Raw genomic sequence first — 16,002 nt, 5'->3', positions numbered from 1 at the left:
AACTTTTGTAAATCTTGTTTTAATTTCTCTAAACTCTATTACAAAAGTATGAGAAGGAAGAGGAAAGTAGATAATTTTTACCAGAATACTATTTTTCTTTTTTCTTTAACGAACAAAAACCTACCTAAAAGATAGCTAAATTCCTAATAAAATTACCACTATCATTTCACAGCTTCTCCATTCCTTCCCCCCCAAACTACAGCTAGTATTTCAATCAAAAATACATTTATTAGGCAATTCCTATGGGCTAGGTGCTAGAGAGAGGAAAACAAACATGAAATGGTCCCTGCCTTCAAGGAGTTTTCATTCTAGAAGGACATAATCTAGTCACTGATGAGTAAATACAAGATATGGTACATACGAAATGAATACACAATGAATGGGTGTGGGACAGGGAGAAAGAGAATAACACCAATAGTGGAGGATTCAGAAAAAATCTGCAGGAAGTTGTCCTCAATCTACCTCTGTAGATAGTGATGAAGTTTTAAAAGATGATGAGGAGAGAGCATTTGATCCTTGGGGCAGGAAGCCAGTTAGCAGGACATGGAATTTTGCACTGGGAACAATGAGTAGATTTATTTAGCTAAAGCATGAAATATAATTGTGTAATCAACCTGAAAAAATTGGCTAGGATCAATAAGTTTAGTAGATCTATGGTAGTATTGGTTGAAAGTTCAATTTGAAATAATAAAGCACTTCAACTCAGATGAACAAAAATAGTTATAAAGATTTCCAGTGACATAGAAATAATATCCGATAGAGGCTTTTAAAGCTTGAACAATGCTTTTTGTTGATGTTCAATTGTTTTTCAGTTGGGAAGGATTCTTCAAACCCTATTTTAGATTTTCTTAGCAAACATATTAGAGTAGCTTGCCATTTCCTTCTTCAGCTCATTTTACACATAAAGGAACTGAGGCAAATACGAGTAAGTGACTTGCTTAAGGTCTCTCACCAGATTTGAATTCAAGAAAATAAGTCTTCTTGACTTCAGGTCTGGCCTGGTGCTCCCTAGCTGCTTTATAGATATTATTTAATTCTATTTTCACAACAGTCTAGAGAGTTAAAAACTCAATTAAGCTTACAAATGAGAAAACTAGAGACTCAACAAGATTTGCACAGATTAACTGAAGTAACCTCTAGGCAGTCTTAAAGGGAAGTTGAAATCAAGTCTGGATTCCAAGCACAGAGTTCTTTCCTTGACCCTTTTGACAATGTTTCAAATATATATGCAGGACCTGCTTTAGAATTTGAGACCTTGGTTTTGATATAGACCAAATTTTGGAGTCTATTCCTTTAGAGGAGTGGGAGGGCTAATGAAAGACCTCCTATTTCTACTATGGCAAAGTGTTTCTTGCCATGTAACAACAGAAGGTGGGCTGCTGTCCTGGGTATACCTCCTTCTGCCTTGTCTCTTGCTCTAGAGAGGCAACTGTGTAATGATTTTGAGACAAGGAAGGTTTTTCCCTTCCAAAAAACTAAGACAGACCTTTATGACCTGTCCTCTCAGGAAAAAAAATGGCCAGAATAGAAGATTGTTTTGTGTTTGTGTTTTTGTTTTTCCCGAGAGATGAAAGTTTAATGGAAGTTTCTGCTGAGTTGTTGTTATTGTTTTTAACGAACAAAATATTTTTTCTCTCTATCCTATGTCCCTCCTCTTAAAGAAAAAAAAAAACAAAAAACCTTAGTAGTTAAAATAAATCACCTAATTGATCATATCCCAAAATATATCTCATTGTGCAGCCTAAGTCTATCATTTCTCTGTCAGAAAGTGAATGAGTCCTCTGGAATCCTGGCTGGTCACTGAATTGTCTGGAGTCTTTAAGTCTTTATGTCTTTGATATTAAATCATTCTCCTGATTCTGTGTACTTTATTGTGCTTCAAGATCACTAAATAGTATATGTCCCCTCTGACCCAGTGATTCACTACCAGGCCTATTCTCCAAAGAAATTGAAAAAAGAGGAAAAAGACCCATATGCATAAAAATATTTACAGCAGCTCTTTTGTGGTGGCAAATAACTGGAAACACAAAGGGTGTGCCCATTAGCTGGGGAATGGCCAAACAAATTATGGCATATGAACGTAATAGAATATTATTTATTGTACTACAACAAATTATGAAGGAAGTAGTTTCAGAGAAACTCGGGAAGACTTCCATGAACTCCACTGAGTTTTGTGGAAAGAAGCAGCATGGAGATGACTGTAATTGAGGAGCAACAGAGTAAGTGGGAAGCTGTCAGAAACCAGGAGCAGCTGGAGGACTCTACAACACTGGGAGTCTCTGAATAGCAACTCTTTCTGCATTGAATTTCAAAAGAAAGTAGCTTGCCTTCTCCAAGTCGTGAGTCTTGGTTGGAACTCATTTCCCAAATTTCTCTGAGGTAAGTAGAATAGTGAACTCATTTAAGAATGTGTGCTAATAGCACTTGTATTACTTTACCAATTGTTTCTGTCCTGATTAAATGTTTTAAACGTCTCAGTGCTATTCCTTGCCCAATTTTGTTGGCCTGGTGACCAACTGAATACCTATGTCTGAACTTCCACCAAAAACTCCTTGTTTTTGAACTTCCTGGAGGCAAATAAACCAAGTAAATTACATGAAGAGTCCCCCATAAATTGAATCTTAATGTCTGAGGTTTTAGAGGTGATGAGAGCAGAAATAACATGGGGAGAGAGATAAATAAAACTTTATTAGAGCTCAGAATATAGCTATTTATCACTAATTTATCACATTTAATCACTAGACAATGAGCAGCAAATGGATAGTATGAAATGGGAAAAAGTAGAAGACAAAGCCCCTTGTTTTAAAAAGCTTAGAATCTTTTGAAAGAGATAAAACACATCTTCAAGACAATACAAGACAGTATTTGATCATTGCCTACACATCTCTATCAGTATTCAATGAAGCTAAGTACAATATCTTAAAATTGACTTTACTGGTTATGCCTTTCAAAGAAAATTCTGAAAAGCATTTAGTTTCTGTGAATACCTCTAATCTACTCCAGATGGTTTGTCAGATGTAGATTTGTGTGGAGAAAAATTTGTAAAGTTTAACACACGTAAAAGATATAAAAGGTAAATTTTCATTCAATTGCACCATCTTTTCTTGAAGATTGTCATTCAGATCTTTCAGTCTGTTCCATAAACTGTACTAAAGTGAATAAAAATTCTGAGTCATGTCTTTTTTAAGAGACAGTATGGTGTAATGGAACAATCACTGAAACTAGAATTAGAAGACCTGGTTTCAAATCTACCACAAGCTTCCACTATCGACTATAAGTATGCCTATGGAATTTACTTATCCTGCCCAGCCCTTGTCTGTAAAAATCAGGGAGTTGGAATAGATCATCTCTAAACTTTCCCTTCTATGATCATTCCTACAAACCATCATCTCCATGATTAATATTGTTTTTGGCAACATATGACCACTAGATACAATATTATAATTTAATCTGTTGTTTGGTTATTTGGGGAATTTTGAAGTTTGAAAAAATAATCAGAAAAGGGGAGACTAAAAAAATGCAAGAAAAAAGAAGTCTTATAGTCCAGTGTCTTTCATTGGAGATGATGGTTATCTTATTTGTAACATATCAACAGCAGAAAAGAAACAGGAACTCTTGGCTATGTCCTGTTTCTAATATCATAGGCAAGATTTAAACAGAAAAAGAACAGATGGAAAATTATGTCATATAACATTCTTAGAGAATGTCAATAAAAAATTTTTCTGTAGTAAACTGTTTTCTTATGATTTCTTCTGTACAAATCATATTATCCCAGAAAAGGATAAATGTAAAATAAACATTAGAATTCAAAAGGAAATGTGAAATTCAAGTTTTCTGTTGAAACAAGCCACATTACTTCCTCTTATATGTTGGCAAATTGTATGGTTCTTGGTCACAGATTTTTATATTTGTATTTTACTTATTGGAATTCTCCCTGAAATAAGAGTATTCTCATTAGGTGATGCTTCTGCAAGTGATTTTTGAGTTACACTCAAAATAGCCTTTTGTCTTTTTTATGTAATATTATAGAATCAAAGCTGGATGGGGTTTTTGGAAGTCATAAAATTCATTTCTCTTCCTTTTCTAGATGAAGAAACTGAGTCCCCCAAAAGCTAAGTGATTTTTCCAAGATCACACATCTAATCAATGACAGAGCTGGTACTAGAATATAAGGTAGGTATCTTGCCAGCTATTCTAGTAGTCTTCTTCTTTAGACCATAATTTCTTCTCATCACAAACTATCCTTAAATAAACATGGTAGCCAGACTTAATAGACATAGTCATCATGACTATAGATACTTCTTAGTTGGGAAAATGATCTTGTTGCATTTCTGCTCCTTTTACCATTTTATCAGCTTCAGCAACAATCGGAGGTCACTTCTTCAGCAAAAGTGGATATAATTTGTTATTATTTGGAGCAAAGACAACTTTGCCCAGAAATTTGCAAACTATGAGGCTAACCACACACTAAATGTTAGAGTTAGCTCCTTAAAAGTCAGCCATTTGTGAGTCTGAATCTCCAAATGCCTTCTAAAATCCTCTGCTACATGACTAAGACTGGACAAAATTGATATAGTTTCCCAGGTATACTCTTAGATAGTAATTGAAAGTGGAGAGAAATTAACCTCAATGAGCAGTGCATTAGAATTTTTGTTACTATGAGCCAGATATGATCTATATTTTCTTGTCTGAGTATAGCTAAGGAAGGAAAATGTTATAACCAGATTGGTCACAGGTTGATAAATATTTTTGACCACAATGCCTTTCAAAGACCATTTACTTAAATTTCAGAAAGATTGCAATCTGTATCAGTGGAGTCTCTAAACCAGGAAAAGAAATCAAAGACCCTTAATATTTGAAGAATTTTGCATAACTGCTGTTTAAACAGCTATACTGCCTTGTTACAATTTAATTAAATTAATGTTTAAGGAATATAATTTATTGAAAAAAAATCATCAACCTCATGACAGAATAAAAAACTAATTTCTTCCATCATTTTCAAAAACTTTTTTTAACCAAAGATTATAAGTAATTTGAAAGTAAGAAGTGTGCATAAGTTCCCATATTTCCCCCCATTCTATCAAATGAAATCTGGGGAAATGGACATGGGAGAAAAAGGAAACAGAAGCTGATAAAAGGAAATCTGGTATCTAAATTTCTGATTATTCCTTTGCCCCCATTTCCCTAGTGAGTCATGAACAGCCAAAGCTGTTGCCTAGACAACCAAATTATTATAGAGTTAGCCACAAACATACCAGAAAAAGGAAATCACCAAAATAACCAATATCACTTCCCCTTTTGGCAAAGTTTAAAAAGACAAGGGGAAAAATAATAATGGGAAATTCATCCTTTTAGATTTGCTAATTTTAAAGGCTCAATAACTGCACTACTATGGACTATTTACATTGAATCCAAAGTTAATAAAAGGAACAAAAATGTTAAGGCTTTGTATTTGTTCTATATTTTACTGTCAAGTCTGTACTTATTTAGAACCATCTGAAGTGAATTTGTTTTACCTCTAAGTTTGTTTTTAAACATAAATTGAATAAAGGAAAAATACCTATTGAATAAATAGGTTGAATAATTTTGAATTTGTTGAATAAACAAAGTTAAAAAAAAAAATCTTTTAATCTGGATCTGTGATTTCTTTGGAACTCCCAGTATGGAAATGGCTTACACCAATGCTGATCAGCCACTAAGGGGCAAAATGACCCGGCCATGGATTTACAGCTTTCCTGTGTTAAAGGCAACATTTGGACATAGACCTCGCTAATGGAAAAGCTTATCCTTATCCTAGCTCTCCAAAAGAAGCAGAATATTAGTTAAGGATATTTGATTTTACATTTCAAAATAAAAGCAAGTAATCAGAAGAAGAAATAGCCATAAGTGATGGTCCTCTCCACTCATATTCATGCGTACATATAACGCTGTTCTAGTTTTTCAGTCCTGACCTTAAGGAGTTTGCTAGACAAAAACCCTGGAGAGGTCTGTGGAACCTTCTCCAGTAGACTAAGGCAGAGAAATCTTCCTCAGGATCACACAGAGAGTCCTGAGTGGCTGAGGCCATATTTGACCTCAAGCACACTATGTACTGAGTCAGCTTGTTGCCTCTGAGGTACAAACCTGGGATCTCCCAATTTCTACTCATACTTGGGTCATATTCTGCTACATTCGCTCCACATCTTCTAGAACTAACAATGAACGGTTTCAGGGTTTGGTTTCCATCTAAGGTCATTGTTAACTTTAAGACAAAATCCCATAGGAAAGTATTAAACATAGACTATGGTGAACTTCAGTTGCATCCAAAAATGGAGGCAGAAAAGGAGGAGCTAATCCCAGGAATCACTGAATAATTTCAGACAGAAAATATACTATATTTTAATAATGGGATGGGGCCAGGACATAACTATATTTATACAAAGTTCCAAGCACTTTAAGGAATTTTTTTAAATTCTCAAACTTAGTGAGGGCCCATTTTAATAACTTCTATCATTTAACATCTCTCTGCCTTCCATTCCCCAAAGGAGAAACTCTGATTTGCCAAAGGTAACATAGCAAACAAAATCTTGTCAGGGAAGTGTCATGATTTTGTAATTTAATCTATAATCTATCTTAAACTGGAGAAAACTTAAAAAAAAAAATAAAAAACAGGCCTCGAGGAGAGAGTAATAGGCTGACATTTATTCTGCAGGCCTTAAAGTGTATTTTCATTTCATTTTCTTGTCATTACCCATTATGGAGTAGTGAAAGGGATACTAGCCTACTCTTTGGTTCCTGGGATCTGGGTTTTTGCCAGTTTTTGTTTGCCTTCTAACTAAGGAAAATTTGGAGGTATATTCTTTGGTTCTGATTGTCTTATTTGCAAAATTATGAAGTTGAACTAGATCAAGGATTGTCCTTAGACAACCAAGAGGTATGTGAATAGATTTCCAGAAGTTCCTTTATTTCAATATAAATGGTTTCTTTTGTGATTCTATGAACATTATTATGTGGAACTAAAATTTTCAGAATGAACCCCCAAATCTACACCAGAAGGCCCACAGGGATCACAATACAAAAACGATTAGGAACCCCTGGTCTAAGTAATTCCTGAATTCACTCTCACCTTTATAGTTCTATAAATTATTATTTGCCCAGGTTTATTCCTCAGATCACAGAGGTTAAGTATTAAAAGAAATAAAATTTAAATATAGCACCCTAAAGAAAACCCCATTTGTTCATTATGTTAACAAAAAGAGGGGTTGAAAGTGATCTTAAGGGCATTTAAAAAAAACTTATTTCATGCTTGGAATTATGGTTTGGAATTAAGATTTGACATATAGAATTATCACCATTCTTACCTCCCAATTGTTTGAACTCAAACTTGTCATTCTAACATGTGTTAACCTTGGTCTACTTCTCCACCTTTCACTGGAAAATCTAAATCATTAATTTGTTTTTATACATTGCTATGTACATTGTGCTTTCTCATCTTATGTATGTATCAGATAAAAATAACTGTATTACTTACCTGCCTTTGGGTTCCCATGGCTCTAATGATGAGTTTGAAGATGTGAGCTTCAGCAAGTATTAATAGTCATTTCACCATTCTAAGCCCTTCAAACAGAATCTCTGTCTCTCTAAATCATGGCATAATATGAGGTCTCCTAAGCCATCAAGGAAATGCTGTCCAATGAAGAGCAGAGCTTAGACTTAGAATACCACTTATTAGTTCTTTGTTTACTTATTCCTTAGTTATTTATTAGCTTTATGAATTTGGGCAAATTGCTTGATGTCATTGTTCCTCAGTTTACTTATTTGTAAAATAAAATTGATAAGCCAAAATCCAAAGGAAAACTCATTTATCACACATCACAAAGGTTTGCCATTTTATTACATGAAATAACTCGTGGACTTAATCAACCACAACTAAGCCAAGCAGAGTCAAGTGATTAAGCAACTTGCTTTTGGGAAGAAAAGATGTTATAGTACAGAGGAAGGAGACAGAAATAAAGGTAGAATCTAGGAAGTGACAATGATGTGCAATAAGATATCCAGACTGTCTTAAAGATGCAACAAGACAATCTAGAAAAACTGACCTGATTGATTGATAATAGGACCAAGATGGGTTCATTTGAGCAATTCCTGAGAATAATCTGGTTTAGAGTTCCCATCACTTCCATACTATAGAATCCAGCTGAACACCTTATCATTCTTCAAACATGACACTCCATTTCTTTTCTCCATGTCTTCATACAGACTTTCCTCCAAGCACTTCTCCTTAGCTTTGTCTCATGGAATTCCGAGTGCCTTTCAAAGCTCAGCTCATGATCTTCCACATGAGGCCCTTCCAGATTATCCATTTCAGCTCTCCCTAAATTATATTGTCAGTATTTTGAACAGAACCCTGATCTAAAGGATGAACCATATGGTTCAGATCAATGCCACCTGCATGAGAGGGCAAACACACAGAAAGAAGAGCTCTGGTCTTGTCAGTCTCCTGGCTGAGTGACTTTGATCAAAGGAAGTCACTTATTTCAAAGTTCTCTAGGCGGTACCTCAAAAAAGTTATATTTGCCTAGTTTTTTTAACTATAAAATGAAAGAGCAAATGAAATACTTGTAAATCACTTACAGTGCTTGGCACATAATTAGTAATATACAATTCCTAACTATTATTAATATTATTATTAATGAGATCACAAGTACAGTCTCTATCCCTAGATATGTACATGTTTGGTTCATCTTTGTATTTCCAGAACCTAGCATGGTACTTGATAAATTACGGTGCTTCATAAGTGTTTGTTGAAATTATAGTGTATGATTATAATGATAATGATGCTATTGCATCATTGTTATTGCATCATTGCAATAACTATCACTATTGCACTGTAAAAAATTACAAAAAAGCAATGTTCCTGAGAAACTTTGGAATAATAATATTAGTAGTAATGGTATCCATAGTTATGAGCATTTACATAATAATAAGGTTTGCAAGGTTCTTTACATATGTTATCTCAGTTAATCCATATAATGAAACCATATTTGTTGTTATTCAGTCATTGTTAGTCATGTCCTTCTCTTTGTGCCACCATTTGAGACTTTTGCCAAGTGGTTTGCCATTTCCTTTTCCAGTTCATTTTACAGATGAAGAAACTTGGGCAAATGGGGTTAAGTGACTTGCTCAGGGTCACACACCTTGGAAGAGCCTGAGACATGCGAGGTAGCTATTATTTTTCCCATTTTACAGATAAGGACTCTGAAGTTAAAACAAACTGTGTACAAACAGATGCAGAGTGAGATAAGAACAAGGAGAACAACTTCTATAATAACAGCAGCTATAAAGACAAACAGCTTTGAAAAACTTAACTCTGATCAATACAATGACCACGATGTTTTTAGAGGACTAGTAAAACATTCTGTCTACCTCATGATAGAAAGGTAATAAACTACAGATGTAAAATGAGACCTATAGATTTGGACATGGACAATTGGAAATTTCTTCTGCTTGGCTACAAATTTTTTTTACAAGGTTGTTGTGCTTATTATTTTTTCCTTTTCCCCAATGAGAGGCCTGGTAAGGGAGGAAAAAAATTGTTAACTGAAAAGATGCAATTTTTTAAAGTACATACCACAAAGTGTTTTTTAATTTTTTTTCTTGATGAAAATCATCCTTGGTCTATTTTTTAGTTGAATATTTATCAAAGTGCTTTACAAACTCTACTTCATGCATCACATTTCTCATGTCATTCCACTGAGATAACTTAAATAAATGATATTTGTTGGTTTTACAGATTAGTTTAACAATAAAATTCCATAAGAATCTGGATAATTGGTCCAGGAAGAGTTAATACCTTTGTAGAAATATAAAAGAGAATTCAAACCTAGAACATAAATTTTAAAAATTGATTCCATATTACTGATGATTATCCTGGTTTTTTTTTCCTCTGGTATATTTTCCAAGAATTTTGTCTCCTATTTATTAATCAATGCATCAATAAATCACATTGATTGAATACTTACTATGTTCTAGGCACTAAGGATCAAATACAAATCATTTCTATATTCAACATTACTGGGATGATTGCTGATCTATGCTCCATAAGCTTTAAGAAATACTGTGAGGGGCAGCTAGGTGGTGCAGTGGATAGAGCACCAGCCCTGAAGTCAGGAGGACCTGTGTTCAAATCTGAACTCAGACACTTAACGAGTCTTGGCCGTGTGACCCTTTAGTAATTAGGCCACGTCTGAAAAACTAGGTTCATTCCTGGGTAATCTACTTTAGTAAAGACTAGACCTGGGCAAGTCACTTAACTCCAATTGCCTCAAGGGGAAAAAATACTGTGGAAAACAGAAGAGGTACAACAGAAATGACAAATGTCATTCTCATTTCAAAAAGAAAGAAAAGAACAGAGCCTATGGGCCCTAGACTACTGAGCTCTTTCAGGAGAGGGGGTGACATAATTTTATTCTCCCAAGAAACTTCAGTTTTTCCTTTCACAGTTTTAACCTACTGTTCCTGATAATATAAAATAATTAATTCTTCTTCCGCATGATAGCCTTCCAAATATTTGAAGACAATACTTTTTCCTACCAATTTCTTCTTTTTTTTTTTTTCTAGGATAAGCAAAGTTGCTTCAGTTGATTCTCATACAGCACATACTTGAGGCTCTTCACTGTGCTTATTGGACTCTCTAGAATATCAAAGTCATTGCTTTGATTTTGCGTCCACAATGAATACAATAATCTGGATGTCATTTTACCTGGGCAGAGGAATATTAACTTCTCTAGTCCTGAACATCATGCTAATGTTGAGACAGTCCAAGATCACATTAACTTTTTTAGTTATGATATCATACTACTGATTCCTGTTGGGTTTCCGATTCATTCACAGCCTAGATCTATTTCAAATGAACAGCTATCTGCCTATACCTCCCTGCTTTGTAGTTGTGATATTCATTTTTTTTTCAAGTATAAGAATTTAGATTTATCCCTACTAAATTTCATCTCCTTCAGCTTGGCCCACTGTTCTACTCTGTCCAGAAATTTTTTTTTAATCCTGTCACTTACCCAGGGTATTATAAGCTCTCCCTCCTACTTTTGTGTCATATGCAAATTTTACAAGCATTCCTTTATCCAAGTCATTGATTAAATATTAAACAGCAAAGGGATGAGGATGGATCCTTAGCACACTCAAATGCAGAATCACTTCTAAAACGTTATTGAATCATCAATGATTATTCTTTGGGTCTTGCCATTCAATCAAGTCTTAAGCTACCTACTAAACTCACATTTCTCTCTCTCTCACTCCCTCTTCCTTCTTCTATCACCCCTCCTCCTCTTCCACAAAATATCAAATGCTTTATTATAACCTAGGCACATTTTTATCTCCTGCCTATCTCCAATCTACCAGCATAGCAACCTTATCACAAAAAGAAATGCAGTTAGTATGGTCTGACCAATTCTTCTTCTTTTTTTAATGGAAAGGCATTTATCAAGTCCCTACTATGTGCTAAGTCTTGTGACCAATACTATGACACATTTTTGACAAGTCACACTAGTTCTTGGTGACCACTGTTTTTTATATACAACAGATAAGTTGGATAACAAAGTCAGACCATCAAAAATCTTAGACTAGAACACTGGGCCAAATCTAATAAAGTATAATTGAAAAGGTTTAACTGTAAAGTCTTCTACATTTTTTTTAAAATCAACTTTGAAAATACAAAATGGAAGAGATATACAAAGAAAATAGTTCATCTGACAAAAGATCTTTTTTTAAAAATGCTGTTGAGTTCAACATGAGTCAACATTATAGGTTGTGGCAACTCCTCTCCCCCTAAAAAAGCATGATATTAAGCTGCATTAAGATGGACAAAGGATCCAGGACTAGAGAAGTGATAACCCTTTAGTAAATTAGGCCACGTCTGGAAAACTAGGTTCCTTCCTGGGTAATCTACTTTAGTAAAGACTAGAATCTTCAGGAAAGAATCCAAGAAGGTCAAAAAAGTTATTGAAGAATTTGGAGATCATGACATGTGATGATCATCTATAGGCACTCACCATGGTATGCTTATATTAGGGAACACTTGGGGGGCCGGGGGAAGGGAGAGAGAGGAGAGCTCTGTTAATACACAAGAAGGATAAAACTCATTCTACTTGGTCCCAGAGGGCAGATCTAGCAATGGTAGGTAGAAGTTTCAAAGAACAAATTTGGCTTGATGTCAGGAAATATTTCCTAACAATCAGAGTTCTCAAAAACTGTAATGTATTTCCTTTCAAAATAGTATTTTCTCCCTTATTGGAAAGACTCAAGCAAATGTACATGGTCACTTTTGGGTTTGTTAAAGAGGGGATTCTTGGACAGATATGGTTTGGCGAAATGTCCTTCCATGTCCCTTTTAACTTTAAGATTTGGTATTTCTGTAATTGCCTTCTAAAGGACAGACCTGGTGCTTGTAAATTGTGTGTGTGTGTGTGTATATGTGTGTGTTTGTACAGTAACTCAACAATCATTCTTTGGTTATTTTTATTTTGTTTTTGTTTTTTTTACTGTTGTTTTTTATTCTTAAACTTATTCCAAATTATAGAACTACAGGACCCTCAGGTCTTTAACTATTCCATTTTTCCTGTACTTCACTCTGCTATGAAAACTAAAAAATCAAAAACCTCTTCATCCACAGACTCCCTTAAAAGGCCCCCCAAATGAAACCCATACTGCTGCCAAGCCTCTTTAGAATCTCTGCCTCTGTCTCATATTGAAGGATTCTGGGGGAAGGGGTACAGAGAGTAATGAATGTCATGACTCACTGTGTGTTTCAAGCTTTGCCAGCCACAAAATTTAAAACAGAAGAGAATGATTTTTTTTTAAATTACAGAAATGTTGATCAAGCAGGGAAGTCTGCAGCATAGAGATTAACATTATGAGAACTCCATGATCCATGCTGTGTGCAAAAGGATGTCCAACTGTCCCCTGGGTAGCACATTATGGGCTCCTTCCCCCATCACCTCAGCCCTCCATCATGCTGTGATTTCTATAATAAAGCCTGGAGAGTTAGTTACCCAGAAGAAAGCAGCATTAATACAAGACACTACCAGGGAAATTAGGATCCTTTTTCTAGTTTTTTGTTTTTCCTATTGAAAGGAAGAATCAATATTGAAATTCTCCACTATCCATACTCATTTTGTTTAAGCACTTACCATGTGATTGGGGATCCCCCCTTTGTTCTTTACACTTTTTTCTTACAAATGAAAATTTCTGACAATCACCCAACTCAAAGTTTCTGGAGCAGGGAGCCAATGTGGAGTCTGAAAAGAAGTTTAAAAAAAAAAGTAAAGAAATATCCTTTAAGATCCTTTAATATTTTTTATTGTCCAAGCCCTGAGAAACAAATCTCTCTGCAATGGATATATTGATCCTAATTCTTACTTGCTAGGTGGAAAATTAGGTAGCTTATTAAATTAATGCTTCAGTGATATATGGTAACAATTCTAAATAATGTACCAAACATTTTAAGTGCCATTGTTATATTAGAAAACTGAAGCAAGAAAACCACAGGGAGAAAACGATTAAAGTCACAATATCCCATACTTTTAAAAAATGTAATTGCTTGTTCTATCTTTAACAGTCTATAGGAATTACTGATCTTTCACTCGACTCACCACCAACCTTCTTTCACCGTGGAGTACTTGTTCTATTGGCCACTAAATCTCAGTATCTGGGTCAGAAGATAAATGGAAATTCCTCCAAGAAGTGGCAACCCTGAAAGGTGTCCTGGTGAAATGGGTCTGTCCTGCCCTGTACACTTCAAAAAATCCAAAGCAAAAAACTACAGTTTAGCACAGTTGCCAAGGACACTGATTTTGAAATGAAAATCATACTGTGTGTGTGGGTAGCATGAGTCAATGAAACAATTTCCTTAGTGATAACAGTTGCCTCAGCTACATAGATTACTAAGAATTCTCAGTTGTAGGCAGGCATTTTGATGGTTTTCTAAACCCCACTAGTCATTTCCTTTACTCAATTGCTAACTCTTCTTCCAGGATACAGTCTTGCGGCTATTTTGTATGGTAACCCAGCAACAGTTACATATGGTATATTTTATGAAAATGGATGGGCTAATAAAAGTTGGATTTTTGTTTCTCTCCTATTAAAACTCACTGTTATTACATTAAGATTGTCTAACTTGATGAAGTTGTTATGAAGTAGATAATAATAGTCTTTTTGTGAGAAGCACAATAGGTCTAACTAAGGAAAACATGATTTAATAGAGCTTAGACAAATGTTAGGAGATAGTGGAAGATAGAAGGATCTGGCATGCGATGGTGCACAGGGTCACAAAGAGTCGGACATGACTAAATAACAACAAATAATTTAATAGAGAATAGGAATCTAGATTGAGAGTCAGAAAGGACATTTAAGGCCATCTAATCCAAGTCTCTCATTTTTCAGGTGAGGAGCTAGGGCTCCAAGAAGTTAAATGATTTGCTCAAATTGCCACATGTTGTAAATGGCAAATGTGAGATAGAACCCACCATACCATACTACTTCCCTAAAGAGTGACTATGCATTTGTTAGGAGGAAGATTCCCAGGTAGATGGCAATTCTGATATAATTTCACAGATAAATCTTAACTGAATTGCCTGAGCTTAGAGTCATTAAGTGGATAACTAATAGTCACATAGCTGGTTAGTAGAAAATGTAAAATTTGGGGGCAGCTAGATGATACAGTGGATAGAGCACCAGCCCCAAAGTCAGGAGGACCTGAGTTCAAATCTGGCCTTAGACACTTAACACTTCCTAGTTGTGTGACCCTGGGCAAGTCACTTAATTCCAACTGCCTCAGCAAAAAAAAAAAAAAAGGAAAAAAATATAATATTTGAACCCAGCCCTTCCAGTCCCACTTACTAACCACTATGACATTATAAACATTAAGCTTTTGATCCATGGTTCTGCTATGGACTTGTTTAATCCCATTTACTGTAAATTCTCTGTGATTCACTTTCCCTTGCATATATTAGATATATTTGCTAGGGTCCAACTTTAGGAAAGTTTGTGAGGCTTAAAATAACTGTTAGTTGCCCATCCGTTATATAAACTCTTCTACTTACAACAAGGATCCATAATATTTCCAATTACCCAGTTTTCAGCTTTCATATTATACTTACTCTCACTCATCTAAATATCCAGTAAGTTGCCAGATCTTATCCTTTCTACTGCCAAAGCGTCTCTTGCATCCAACCTCTTCTCCCCACTCCAATTCAAGCCTTCATCATCTTTTGCTTGGACTCTAACAACAATTTGTCTACATGTCTCTTCCCCACTCCCACCCAAACCCCATACAGTTGTCGATGTGCTTTCCTGAAGTGCAAGGTTGATCATGTGACTCATTCCCTATTTTTCTAAAATCAAGATGTATTATATATATCCATGTACACTGTGGTCTAGCCAATCTGGCTTCTATTACTCCTTAAACTTTGACATTCCATTTCTTATCACAGGACCTTGGCATATGGTGCCCCATGCCTAGAATGCACTCCTTCCTCACTTTGACCTCTCAGAATTCCTAATTTCATTCAAGGTTCTGTTCAAATACCACCTTCTTTAAAAGTTTTTGTTTTCTGATCTTCCCTAGTTGCTAGAGTTGCATCCTCCCTGTAAAAAATGACCTTTTAAAATATATTTTGTATTGGCATTGCTGTTGACCCATGCCAGATTATAAACTCCTCAAGGACAAAGGCTAGGTTATTTTTGTCTTTGTGTCCATCATATAGTGTTTGACATAAAATACGTGCTTAATAAATGCTTTTTTATTTGTTGATTAAATAAAACATTATTTAAAATAAATAATTTAAAGCAAAACATTTAAAAACAAAACTTGACTTTGATTTATAGGAGTAATGAATAGCAAGAGCTGACCTTTATACAGAACTTTATGCCCATTATCAAATTTAATATAAAAATCCTGTGAAGTGAGTGCCATTAAATCTTTTTGTCCTTATTTTATAGACAGACACTAAAATT

At 35.0% G+C, this 16,002-nt stretch overlaps 1 protein-coding gene across 1 annotated transcript in view; it reads right to left on the bottom strand.

Moving 5' to 3' along the window:
* TRDMT1 (tRNA aspartic acid methyltransferase 1) overlaps nucleotides 1-13,284 on the bottom strand; it is a 60,653-nt gene extending 47,369 nt beyond the window's left edge. Inside the window, exon 1 of the mRNA XM_031939913.1 lies at nucleotides 13,179-13,284. The gene's annotated coding sequence lies outside the window, so the exon portion shown is untranslated. The remainder of the gene's footprint in view (nucleotides 1-13,178) is intronic.
* Between the last annotated feature and the right edge of the window lie 2,718 nt (nucleotides 13,285-16,002).

The sequence above is a fragment of the Sarcophilus harrisii genome, chromosome 5 (genome assembly GCF_902635505.1).
Source record: "Sarcophilus harrisii chromosome 5, mSarHar1.11, whole genome shotgun sequence".
Classification (NCBI taxonomy): Eukaryota; Metazoa; Chordata; class Mammalia; order Dasyuromorphia; family Dasyuridae; genus Sarcophilus; species Sarcophilus harrisii.
The sequence above is the reverse complement of the archived record's forward strand: the minus strand, read 5'-3'. Positions and strand labels throughout refer to the sequence as shown.